This window comes from Neodiprion fabricii, chromosome 4 (genome assembly GCF_021155785.1).
Source record: "Neodiprion fabricii isolate iyNeoFabr1 chromosome 4, iyNeoFabr1.1, whole genome shotgun sequence".
Taxonomy (NCBI): domain Eukaryota; kingdom Metazoa; phylum Arthropoda; class Insecta; order Hymenoptera; family Diprionidae; genus Neodiprion; species Neodiprion fabricii.
This window is the reverse complement of record NC_060242.1, coordinates 20,496,088-20,508,808: the sequence shown is the minus strand read 5'-3', so window position 1 is coordinate 20,508,808 and position 12,721 is coordinate 20,496,088. Positions and strand designations below refer to the sequence as shown.

At 33.8% G+C, this 12,721-nt stretch overlaps 1 protein-coding gene across 2 annotated transcripts in view; it reads left to right on the top strand.

Moving 5' to 3' along the window:
• Nucleotides 1–365: 365 nt before the first annotated feature.
• The window catches only part of LOC124181694 (RYamide receptor), a 105,422-nt gene continuing 93,066 nt past the window's right edge, over nt 366–12,721 (top strand). Inside the window, exons 1-2 of one of the 2 annotated variants that reach the window (XM_046568488.1) lie at nt 11,428–11,660; nt 12,374–12,691. The gene's annotated coding sequence lies outside the window, so the exon portion shown is untranslated. Of the gene's footprint in view, nt 429–11,427; nt 11,661–12,373; nt 12,692–12,721 lie in introns of those variants that run through there. The other variant, XM_046568487.1, reaches the window with a different exon arrangement.

The window sequence follows — 12,721 nt, the reverse complement described above, 5'->3', positions numbered from 1 at the left end:
TTTGTTTCATTCGAAAGACAACGATGAACCGTAGATATTAGAAAAAAAAAAGAAAAAAAAAAAAAAACCACAAGAAAAAACGAAAAATAGTGATAACCCGAGTGTTGTTGTTTTTGTTTTTTTCAGATCAATGTAGGCTCAAGAAGCAGCGCTACCGAGGATGTTAAAAATTTGTGCAGAACGACGGTGAGTTTTGGTTAATACGATTAGAATAAAATTGCGGAAAGGTATGAAAAACGATTACCTTGTTCATTAACGGAATTCGTACAATTTTTACCGTTCAATTGCAACCGATTAAATAACATTCTTTGGCATATTTTCCCGCAGACAAGCTTCCAAGAGGATAAAGCTATTGCTGTAAACGGAACTTGGTACTACGTATTGCAGACACCGGAATACGTTCAGAAGTTTAAAAGCATTCATTGCGTGTGAGTATTAACGTACAGGTGTTTTCTTTTCACCTTTGATTTTATTCCCAATGCGAGTAATCGGTGAACACGATTTACGATAAAGCGACTTTTTTTTTTTTTTTTTAATTTTAATTTTTTTTTGCTATAGATTTTTAATTTCAAGACGAACTCCGTTATTCCGGCAAATAAGTCACCCGTTGAAACGTGTTTGCCAATCTCTTGTTTCTTTTTCCCACAGCAACACTACTGAGTCACATTGCGAAAATGTGAGTGGAATCACCGACGGTCTAAACGCCAAAAACGCGTCGGTTTGCAAACAGCATTATATCGAACGATACGTTTACACGTTGGATAAGGTGAATGAAAAGCCTGCACTTGTCTTCAGACCTTTACAAATCCCTTCGGGATGCTGCTGCCATTACAGAAACTGATTTCTTCCTCTTTCTTTATTTCTACCCACGACTTTTTTCATACGTCTGTCCGATTAATCGCTACAATTTATTCAAGGCAGCGTCCTGATGAGAAAACTTTGAAAACCAATCCTGAGTTGTAGTAAATTATTAATTATTATCATTATTGTACGTGATTTTGCGTTACATTGTATTTTCCTCAGATTTTTCCCCATTCATTAATTGCCTTTGAGATTTTTCTGTAAGCGTATAATTATATATATACATATGTACATTCGTTTTACCAAGGCATTATTAATTTCGGTCCAGTCACTATTATTATTATTATTGGTCAAGTTTTGTCGACTTAACGAGCTTGCGAATAATTGTTGCGATTTTTTTTCAAACTCACCGTATTTCGTTAGTTTCTTATTACAACGAATAAACGAAGTGTCGGAAGTAGAGAAAGGGACGAAAAGAACGATTGAAATCGTAAATTGATTTTAATTAAATCGGCTGTGACATAAAATTTTCGGATGTTTTCTTCAAACGATTTCAAAACGTCCGTCAATTATTCTAGTTGTAAATAATTTATTTAATATTCTTGAAAAAAAAAAAAAAAAACGATTATAAATTGTTTTACATTTTTCACGCACACTATATTTGTATATTTTATTTATATGCCTGTAAAAATGATCACTCGCTGACATTATTCATTCTCCGGTTATCCGAAATTTTTTCAAAGTATACAATATAATCGAATTGTATTTAAAATTCAACTACGCTACTTATATTATATTATAATATTATTTAAACTCTGATATTACACATAATTCATTTTGTTATATTTACTTTTTATATTTTATTTATTTATACTATATAATCACTATTGTTGTACAACATCAATTCGTAATTATACATCAATAATATAATTTTTCATTCTATTTATTGCGTGTCAAATATTTATCACACCAGAGACTCGACCTTGCAAAATATATGCGTTTTTAAGTTATTTCGTTCGCTCTTGAATCGAATGGACTCGAACTACTAAACAATTATCCCAAGATTTGTATCCATTATATTTCCTGTGCAGCAGAAAATGAAAGTTGCAGACGATTGATTCGGCATTGATTGGCAATATTATGGCGAAATGCGTTCGATCTAATGCAGCAGACTTTTCCCATTACAATCTAATGATATTCCAGAATGACCTGAAAAAATCTTACATTTCTCATATCATTTTCTGCAGTACCGCGTTATTATATTCACAAACACATATACATATAACACCCATTCATTACATTATCCTTTGGAGAATTTTTTTTTCTCACCAATTCCTTATTTGACAAATCGACACCGTCGGTTCGACAACTGCAGCGGTCAAAGTTAATTCATACGCGATTTCTTCAATCCGGTGAGTAAAAAAGGTGAATAAAAGAGAAGAAGAAAAAAAAAAAAAACCGAGTTATCCTTGAATTCGAACCGCATGCTTTTCTTCCAAATCTTGGGAAATATAATACGATTAATTATCGTCAATTAATTGAACCTCCGTATATACGAATACATTGTTTATGCGTGTCATTTATAATACACGTGAGAAATAGTATTGAATCAGGGAAGTAATTGCGGTGTTAAAAATCGGAAATAAAGTCAAAGCGATTTTAAAAAATTTTCAAAACGATGAAAGAAAAAAAAAAAAATAATTGTAAACCACATTTTTACGAAATGGAGAACGAAAAAATCGAACACATTGAACAGATATCGAAATTTCCGCCAGTTGATAGGCAGTTTATAATTATATAATAATGAGTCGTGGTTTAATGATTCGGTATTAAATTGTTATTTTAACTATGTCGAGATATAACACCAGCGGTATGAAAATTCAAAACTGTTTCTGTCGATTCGCGGAAATTTCATCAACTTTTACACCATGTGTTCATGTATACACATTAAATACGTCAGTGTATATACACAAGGTACATTAAACCCGTATTAGCTAGAAGAAAACCGTGCGTAAATTACGAGATTTCTATATAGATAAAAGCTCGTCAATCTTCCCAGCCATATTGCTCATAATTCAACTCAAGTCTCTACGAATTTGGTTATTATCATTATCATCGTACATACCTTGGAGAATTTTAAAAGGAAATTATCGATTTATCGTTGGATCACACTTTTTTACATTTTACATCGTTCAAAGAAAGGTACAAAAATTCATCAGTCGCACGTTAGATGAACTCGTCATTTTGAATACTGTTTTATAATTTTTAAAAATTTACATCATACCTACACATTCGATTTCAGGTTTGGATTTTCAACGTATCGTCATAAAAATAGTGGAAAAATTTACTTACAACTCGAAGTACCGATTGAAGGAAATATAATAAAAATCGACGGACCATGAAATTTTTAAATCGAATATTACACAAAACATTGTATCGAATATGCACGGATTCATGGATAAAAAAAGCTACTGTAAATTTTCAATTCCTTCCAGTTGAAATTACGGTGAAAAATCGTAGTAAAAACAGGAAACCCAGTGAATAAAACTAACCGCCAAGAAAGCTGAAATAGGTAGCGAGAATTTTCGGGGGCGGGATCGTATTAACGGATCGTGGAACATGTTACAATATTACGTTGGTACTCGTCGAGCAGGCGCCGGTTGCACGTCGAGTGGATGATGTACGCCTGTTATTTTGTTTACGCAACAAGAAATCTTGCTAACTTCGGGCCAAGGGAATTACGTAGTTTTAGTTTAAATTTCCCGGCATTTCACTGCATGCGTATACACACCCACATAACTTGGTTTGATTTTACGATTTTACGCAAATCTCGGTGATACGATTATTATACACCGTCGATTACAGAGAATTTCGGGAAGCTCAAAGCTGCGCTTTGCGTGTAAGATTGCAAAATTTTTTAAAGCCTTGCCGATTGTTATTTTTTTTGTCTTTTTTTCACACGTCTATCGCGAATTATTACGAAAAAATTATCGTAACGAACGGGGGGAAAATTTCTTTTCGGCAATTGTTACGCATGTTTATATATTCACGCTGAAGTGACGGATAATTAATAACGAAAAAAATTTTCCACATGATGATGGAATTACGCTCGTATAGATTTATGTATATACATATATGTATATCATGTAGATGCTTATCGAACACGCGTCGAGGTGGTAAAAAATTATTGCCTGTGTAATGAAATAATCGGGTAGTGGAATCGATGTGTGAAAATTGGGGAATATATGGGGGGTTATTTTTTTTTTCTAATCGGGTACGGTTTTGTCGTCTAATTTTTTTAGATCTCTCGGTTCATTCCGTACGTGTTAGAAACAAAATTCGAAATTTGTTTTTCAAAATTTCGATCCGATTTATTCTCGACTTATAAATTTGCGAAAAATATACCTGTTTACATGTTTCAAACGAAAAAGGTTGAGGACGAAGTGAGACGATGAAAAAAATCGAGTCTATATTTTTTCAACTTAAATCAAAGATTCTAAAAATTAAATAGAATAGATGTGCAATAATTGCATGTTGTAAAAATCGCTAAATTTTCTAAACTTCCCCCGACGAAGCCTCTTTTTTTCATTTTCAAAGTTTTCATATTTTTTTTCAAAATTAATCTATGACTCAAGATGAAAAACAGCATGTACAAAATTTGTGCGAGAAATTTTACAAAAATTGATAACCAACTAGCACCATGGATTGAAAATTTCCAAAAAAAAAAAAAAAAAAACAATATCGGATGCTCCCTTTGATCGGCGGAATAAATTACTTGAGAAAATGGCCAGCATATAAAAAAATTCGACCTAAAAATCTTATCGGATATCAATTAAGATAATGCCCCATATACAATGATTACACGGGAGTATCTAGCCATAAAACACGGGATAATTTTTAGACCGGGCAGGAAATATTTTGTCGGTAAAAAAAGACATCGGCTTGAAGAAGAGTAAAATAAAACTGTTTGCTTATCACCTTGAATATACGGCGAACAAAAAAAAACCAGGATAAAGTAAAGTATAAAATTGACGGCGTGTATATCGCGGCGATTATCGACGGAGGAAATTATCCGCTTCCCATCATGATCGTTTCCAACGAAATGCGGTGAACCGCTGTTGGAACGAATATCGTGTTCAGGATTATTTCTTCTTCCAGTCTTCAGGAGCTTTTCGAAATTAGGCCGGAAACGAATTTCAAGCAGGGTATTGGATTTTTCCTGCAAGGCATAAAAGTCAATTTACTCCCGTCCATTGGTATGCCTTTCTACACACACACACACACACACACGCATACCCGCACATCCGGGCGTGTTTTCTAAGAAAAAAAAAAAGAAAAAAAAAGAAAAAGAAGAAAGAAACGGAAATGCGGTGCAGAGTTTCCTCTGAAGTCTTGCCCCTTGTGTAAAAGTGATTTTGGCGTTTTTCCTTTCGCTTTTTTCTCTTATCTTATCCTGCCGGGTAACAAAGACGAACGAAAGCGCGGCTCATTCCTTTCAACCCAAACATAGCTATGCGAAAATTTAGGTATATAATGCATCTCGTTCTGAAATTTTTTTCAGTTTATTTCCAATTTATGGAGTTCAGAATCACAGGGAAAAAAGGTACACGTACATTTTCTCCAATTGAAAAACCGTATTTTATTTGTTTATATATATACACACACATATTGTTAATCTGTTATTACGTTAAATTGAATTTTTCAATTTGTCTCGGGTTACGGACAATTACTTCTCGGTTCTTGGATTAATAAATAATATTTACAAGTATGGAACCTGTCTATGAATCTTCGATGATAATTTGTATACTCTAACACATTGGTTGGTATAATCATTGTTATTCACAGACAATATTTCTTTACCTCTGCGTATCTTCTTTTTTTTTTTGTTTTCTTTTCCTTCCGTACCCGCTTCTCGTTTGTCTGCAATTTAATTGACAAAAAGAAAACAAACGAAACCGTCATCTCTCGGCTCTTTTAATTAGCTCCGACGCAAAAACTGTAGAGAAGAAGAAAACGTCGAGTTGAGGAAGATATGAAAACAAATGAAAATCAGCACCAGCTTATACGCAAATTTACTGACAAACCGTACACGTGTAAACACTTGAAGTGAAAAAATTTGTGTGACGCGATGCTCAATGTTTTTGGTGAGAGCGTATTTTTATTTTCGAAGTAATTATCAAGTTTATTCATTTTTGCTAAAAAAAAAATTCGAATATGAATGTTTTTTTTTTTCTCTCCATCTCTTCTGCGATTTTCGTCAAACGAAAAAAGAGATATACCGTTCAATCTGCGAATTATACTTGTACATTCGTATTGCACTAATTGATTTATAATAAATATGGTATGCGAAAAATCTATCGATAAGATGACGAGCGGTGTTCCAGGTGTGATAATTATACACGGTACACGCCTGTATACTACGCATGCCTATACAATACATTAGATGTATACAATATAATGCGAGCGTTGAAATGAAACAGATCGTCATCATTTTCGATAAAATGCGTTTATTATGATCGTCAATTTCACTTGTGAGACGTGAATTCAAATTTGGATTTTTTTCGCGGCCCGTTTGGTCTTCGTAAAGAAAGCGAACGAGAGAGAGAGAGAGAGAGAGAGAGAGAGAGAGGGACCAAATTAAAAAAAACGCCCACCAAACGAAAAGACTTTTGTTATAAATGTTTGCTTTACTGCTTATCCGTAATTCAAATGAAATTTACGAATTTAAGGATAATCGACGTATTGTAATTACAGTCGTTCCAACAGTAATTTTATATCGCAGTATTTCTGTAGGAATTATTATAATCTTAGCGATCAAAAGCTTGCACTGTACCTTTGGAAGCCGTAAGATTTATTGTCGGAAAGGTCGGTGTGTAGTATATTTAAAAATAAGAAGTTACTCGCTCGTCAAGCCCGATTAAAATCTCACATGAGTTGATATTACAACGAATAATATTCGTTAGTGAATAATAGACTTTCAAATTTCTTCACATTACGCGTTTCATCGCGAACTGACGCCGATCCGTGTCGGCCATAGAGGCTTTGCTATTCGGAGAGGACGTCTCGAACACATCATGTATAAAATTGAAAAGGCATTGAAAATTCAAAGTGGTTTATTTTTGAAAATAAAATTTAATAAAAATTTCCAGATTGTCGTTGTATTAGGGAATATATAATTCAACGTCGAATTTTCAAAAAGAAAAAATCAAAATGACTAAAAAAGATTTGTCAATTTATTACAAACTTATTACAGAAATTATCGTTTTGCTTGCCCACTTCAATTTTAGTTGGAGAATTTTTGTTCTTGATCACCAAATTTGTGTAATTTTTTTTCACAATTTTCGAAAATGTCCCAATCATTGTCAAAATGTCATTATTTAACGAGTTGCGAGGGCATCGGGGAGGGTAGGAAAAATCTGTAAAGAAAAAAGAATCATTTTTAGAGTTGGAACAACAATAAAAGAATTAAAAAAAAAAAATCGCGGACCACGTCGAAGAGGGTGAGGATTGAATTGACTTGGAACGCGCCATATACGTACACACATTTTCCGGTCGAGTTTCTTGTCTAGAAATAAGTTAGAAATTAGTCTTCCTTAATACGCGCGACGGCGCGTCGAACACATCAAAGGCACACGTAATAAATTCCCACGGATAATTATATTGCGGGTTAACGCACGAGTCTTCTTCCTGTGTAACGTGATCAGCGGAGAAACGAGGCGAAATTCATTCGAGGTGTCTATGGATTAATCGACTCTGTCTCTCTTTCACACATATACGCGCGCACGCACAAAACATGTAATATATCGAATACACACACGTGCAATTGCGTGTGTTATACACGCATCGTGACGAAGGTTTTTGTGTTGCGATATTTGTTCACACTTGTAGTAAAATAATTTGTGTGTTTCACGGGATTCTAATTTGTTTACACACTCATTTGTGTTCCTGTATTTTTTTTTAATTTCTTTTTTAATTTTATTTCCTTATTTTCCTCACAAGTTTATCGCGACAATCCTTCGATTCACAGATCGTATCTTTTTACAAAGTATACTTTTTAAACCAGTACTTTAAAGAAAGTTTTACGTACGTGAATAAAAAGAAAATTGTAATAATTATACACTGAGAAAAATTTCATTTGTTACATCGGATGTACATGTCTGATAGCTTAATAAAATAAATATAGAAGAATGTTGCATTGAGTTTCCGCGGGTGAAATAACCGCGGTAGCCATGATCGTACACAGCTCGTCGAAATTGTCGCGAGATCGAAGATGATCAAGTGACGATTGTTACAGTTATTAATATCAACTTTTCGCAACGAGTATCGTCACTTGATTCGATTCATTGGTCAGATATTAATGTAACAGCAATCAATCGTGTACCACTTGTAGGTACACATGTCAACGACGATGCACGCTATATATGTATATACATACGAGGTATTTCGGTACGGAATCGATGAATTTGACAAACCGCAATCGAAGCCGATGACCATGATACGCAATCATGTAGTTGATTGGGATCAAGTTGAGAGAGAATCTTGTATATCATTGACTCGCTGCAGTTTAACGTATTATCGGATCGCATATCGAAATTACAGTTATACTCACTGCAGGAAAGCTTGGATAATAATTAAGCAGAGTGCAAATCGGGGTAGTTAATTTATTACTTAATTGACAATTCACGATTATCCTCCAGACCCAGAAATTCAATCAGTTATAATTGATATGCCCGTTCGTACGTGGAATTATATATATGTATATATACATACGTACTGCATTGACAGCAATAATTCAAGTGGTCCAAATTCACCAAGATCGATACATTTATTTTAACAAATTTACTAGGAAATGTAAACGCGCATAATTAAGTATTCAGTATTCATTGTAACAGGTAGAGAAATAGCTGATTTTCGTGGGTTTTTTATTCGATGGTTAAAATATCCAAATCGGTTTGATTTTATTTACGTCACTTGTGAAGAACAGAAAATAATTTTTTCACATTTAATTGTTTTTTGTTTTTTTAAATATTTTTTTAACGATTGAAAATGTTTGAAAAAAGCGTCCTCTCGGTGTACACGATTGCGGCCTCAAATATTATCTGAAACAAAATTTGTAAAAAGATTATTAGTCAGTGTGAAAGCTGCTATCTTGTTGTAAAGGTTTCTTCTTTTTTTTTTTTCTTCTTTGTTTAGTCGAAATTGACGAAATGAATTTAATTTTCAAAACGTGGTTTTGAAAAACCACGTTTCGAGAAAAATGCGTTTTAAGTTTCGAGTGCGGAATTTTGATATAAATTGTCAAATTACGATCAATCAAAAATTTTATGAAAATTCGACACTAGAACGTTCCCTCAAGTATCGCACATCTGTCTGAAATGCCAACCTTGTTGTACGTTGAGGGATAAGATGGCGTGTATGGTTTTTGTTTAAAACCTCGCAAAGGGAGCGTAGGTGTAATATAATTACGTATTATATCTGTAGAAGCGAGGGTGTCTGCCTCCCATCTGGATTTGACGTGTGTATAATTTGCATGAGGAAATTCAAGGAGGGAAGATACGGACCGTATACAGGGTATCTCATTTTAATCAATCCAGACGAATGTCTCGAAAATGAAAAGTTGTGAGTGAACAATGTTTCAGAAAAGAGTTGTCAGGTTCGAAGGAGGAAAGAAGATGAGAGTGTCAGATTTCTCGTGATCAGATGACGGTTCACTTGGTTTTTTTTTTTTTTTCAAGCCGAACAGCATATCTTTTTCATCGGCTTCTGAAAGGGCGTTACATTCCGCATCAGAAAATGCATCTTTACCACCTAAACTCGACAGGTGGAGATACGAGCCGGTCAAGTTGCCGCGGAAGGTTTTTGTCGCACTTGGTTGATGAGTTTTGCATGTTCAGCAGGATTCGCAGAGGCGTGCATCTGACAGGAGCAGCGACGCGAACGCTTCCACTTACCTTTTCTTTCCAATTATTTACAACTTTTTTCAAGTTTTGTCTTTAATTTTCTCGATTGTATCATTTTTTTAAACACATGTTTCAAATTTTTCAGTTTATTTTTTTGTTAAATAAAAATTTCTTCGTTTCAAGTATTTTTAAAAGAATGTTTGCCTGTCTCATCAGAAACTTTGAATATAAAAGGTTGTTCGTGAACCGTATTCAGGATAGCAAATTATCGCATTGTCAGGCGGGGCGTCCCGCTATTTCGACAGCCGTGCTACAATCCGTAGTCGAACAATTTCAAAGGAGAGCTCAACGGTGCATTGAAATGCGCGGAAATGGTTTCGAACATTTATTGAAGTGATTTATGTAACTGCAAGCAATTTGCTACCGTAAATATGGTTTACAAATGATTTTTCATTTTCAAAGTTTCCAAAAAAATAAACAAACATTCTTTTAAATATAATTGAAGTGAAAAAATTTCAAATTAATCAAATTGAAGCTCAAAAATTAAAATCACAAATTGAATTGATCAAATAATCCAGGAAATTGAAAATAAAAGTACTTGCTGATGCAAAATTTGATGCCCCTTCAGATGCCGATGAAATAAAAATGTACTATTTTGTTTTTAATAAAGCCAAATTGACCTTCATCTGACCTCGGCGGGTCCACTCACGGCAAATCTGACATTTTCATCTTCTTTTCCCTTCCGAATCTTACAGCTTTTGTCAGAAACATTTTTTATTCACACTTTTGGTTTTCGGGATATTCGACTGGATCGATTAAAACGATGCACCTTGCATATATGTATCTCAAGTCTCTAGACACGTGCCATAATGAACCACCGTAGGCGGAATGTCAGTCTCAAAATTTTTAAATAGAAACAGGGACCCGAATATATCAGTATGTCTTGATTTTTTTTTCACATTTTTTCTCTCACTTCGTTTTCCTCCTGTTCTTGTTTTTCTTTCGCATGACGATGAAAATTCAACTATATTAATTATTGAAGCTGTTCCGTGCTGTTATCTCAATTCATTATTATATTGGAATATCAATAGATTCGAAAATTTCATCTACATTGATAAACAATTTGTGAAATGATATGAAGGATTGATTTATTTATATCATCTGTATTTCACATTATGTATATTTATATTCATTCCATCTTCCGTACTATTGCCGTATTTCAAACGACTTACAATCAGTTTTTCTCATTATTATTATCATCATCATTGTTAAAAATTATTCAGATTCTTCGCTGGATAACTCTAAAGTATATTTTCATAAACCACTTTCCCGGCAAATATTCTTTTTCTGAAAAATAACGGGACAAAAGTATTATCAAATTTTTTCCTCGCAAAAAATGTCCAGTCATTAATATTCATAGTTCCACGATCCGTGCAAACTTCTCACCGATAATAATAATAATGATCGCAAAAAATGAACTCCTTACACAGCTAGTCCGAATTGCAAAATTAGATGCAAAATTAAATCGTTTCGAGAGAAAATTGTGAAAAAAAACATTCGCACGATTTTCAGAGTATATGTATTTATCTCTATGTAGCTGAATGCAGAAAATGCAGATTCATATCGGTGCAATGTCGGAACTGTTATTTCAGTTATCGCGGAAACTAATGATTTTATTTACACCGTATTACAAGGCAGCGAGAAGGGCGCGCTTTGTTTATATTTTCGACGCGCGTGATCAAATTCTTATCCTCTTGTGCGGCTGTGCGGTGAAACGTGAATTTCCCTCTCGAGTTTGGTCGCTGTTCAGTCCGGCGTTGAACGTTCAGACTCGATGAAATCCGGCTCTCTGCGCTCCTTGTCAGTCTAGCTTCGACTCTGCCCAGGTGAACTTCGCCGTAGAAATCAAAATCAAAGTCGAAATTCGAAAAGCCAATTCCAAGTATTCGTCGTTCATTGGTATAAACAATTGTCTCGTACGAATATACGATAATTGCTGTTGTTATTGTTATTTTTGGCAGAGATTTGCGATATTCACTTTGTACGATGAATTCATCGGCATGTGGCATGATATAATTTTATGCGATATGCAAACATCTTTATAGCAATATTTTGCTCTTTATCAATCATCATTTTCGTCCGGAAAAACGTACTTATTTCATCCTTCAGATAAGACGCGACACTTGTTACGCAATATATTGTCACACTGTTATAGCAATTTTTGTTTACTTGAATATTTATTTATTTATTAATTTTTTTTTTTTTGTTCAAATTTACTTGCTATTTCGAGGGAAAATTTTTGTCGATTATTTTTAATCAAATTTCTGTTTTACGTATACTTATTTTTAAAATTTCAAACTTTTGTTGTTACATCCGCTTCTGCTCTGTTAGGATTTTTCAGTTCTCCTTCTTTCAATCGATCCATTTTCATTCATTTATTCTATTATTGGTGGTGGAAAATTCTCAGCTCAAATTGCACTTCTCTCAATACTCGTCAAGTGTTCTTTGATATTCATTCAGGGTTTTTTTTTCATTATACACAGTATGAATCGCTTTTATCGATAGAAAAACAGTGATAACAACAATAATAGCAATAATTTTCGAACAATGAATGACCCGAAACAATTTTTTATCTTTCTCATTATCTTGTTTAATTTGAATAACTGGCGAAGACAAATACTTGTAAAGTCATATCTTTCGCGATCGGGATAAAATTCGATTCGGATAATATTTAAAGAGGATTGGTCAACGAAAAAGAAACATGTGTATGGTGCGCGTCCAAGAAACGTATAAACTGCAGCCTGTGATCAATCGTAGTGAAAATGATTAAATAACAATAATAATAGTTGACCAGTGCTACAAAATAAAAAAAAAAAAGAAAAAAAATATCGTGCAATATTTATAAAATATGACGTTCGCGATTTTTTTTCATTCTTTCTTTAATAGAGAAGTGAAGTCGAAGAGGTAATAGTAATAAAAACAAAAATCAGGTGAAGTATCGGATGTACGTGATGTCGATA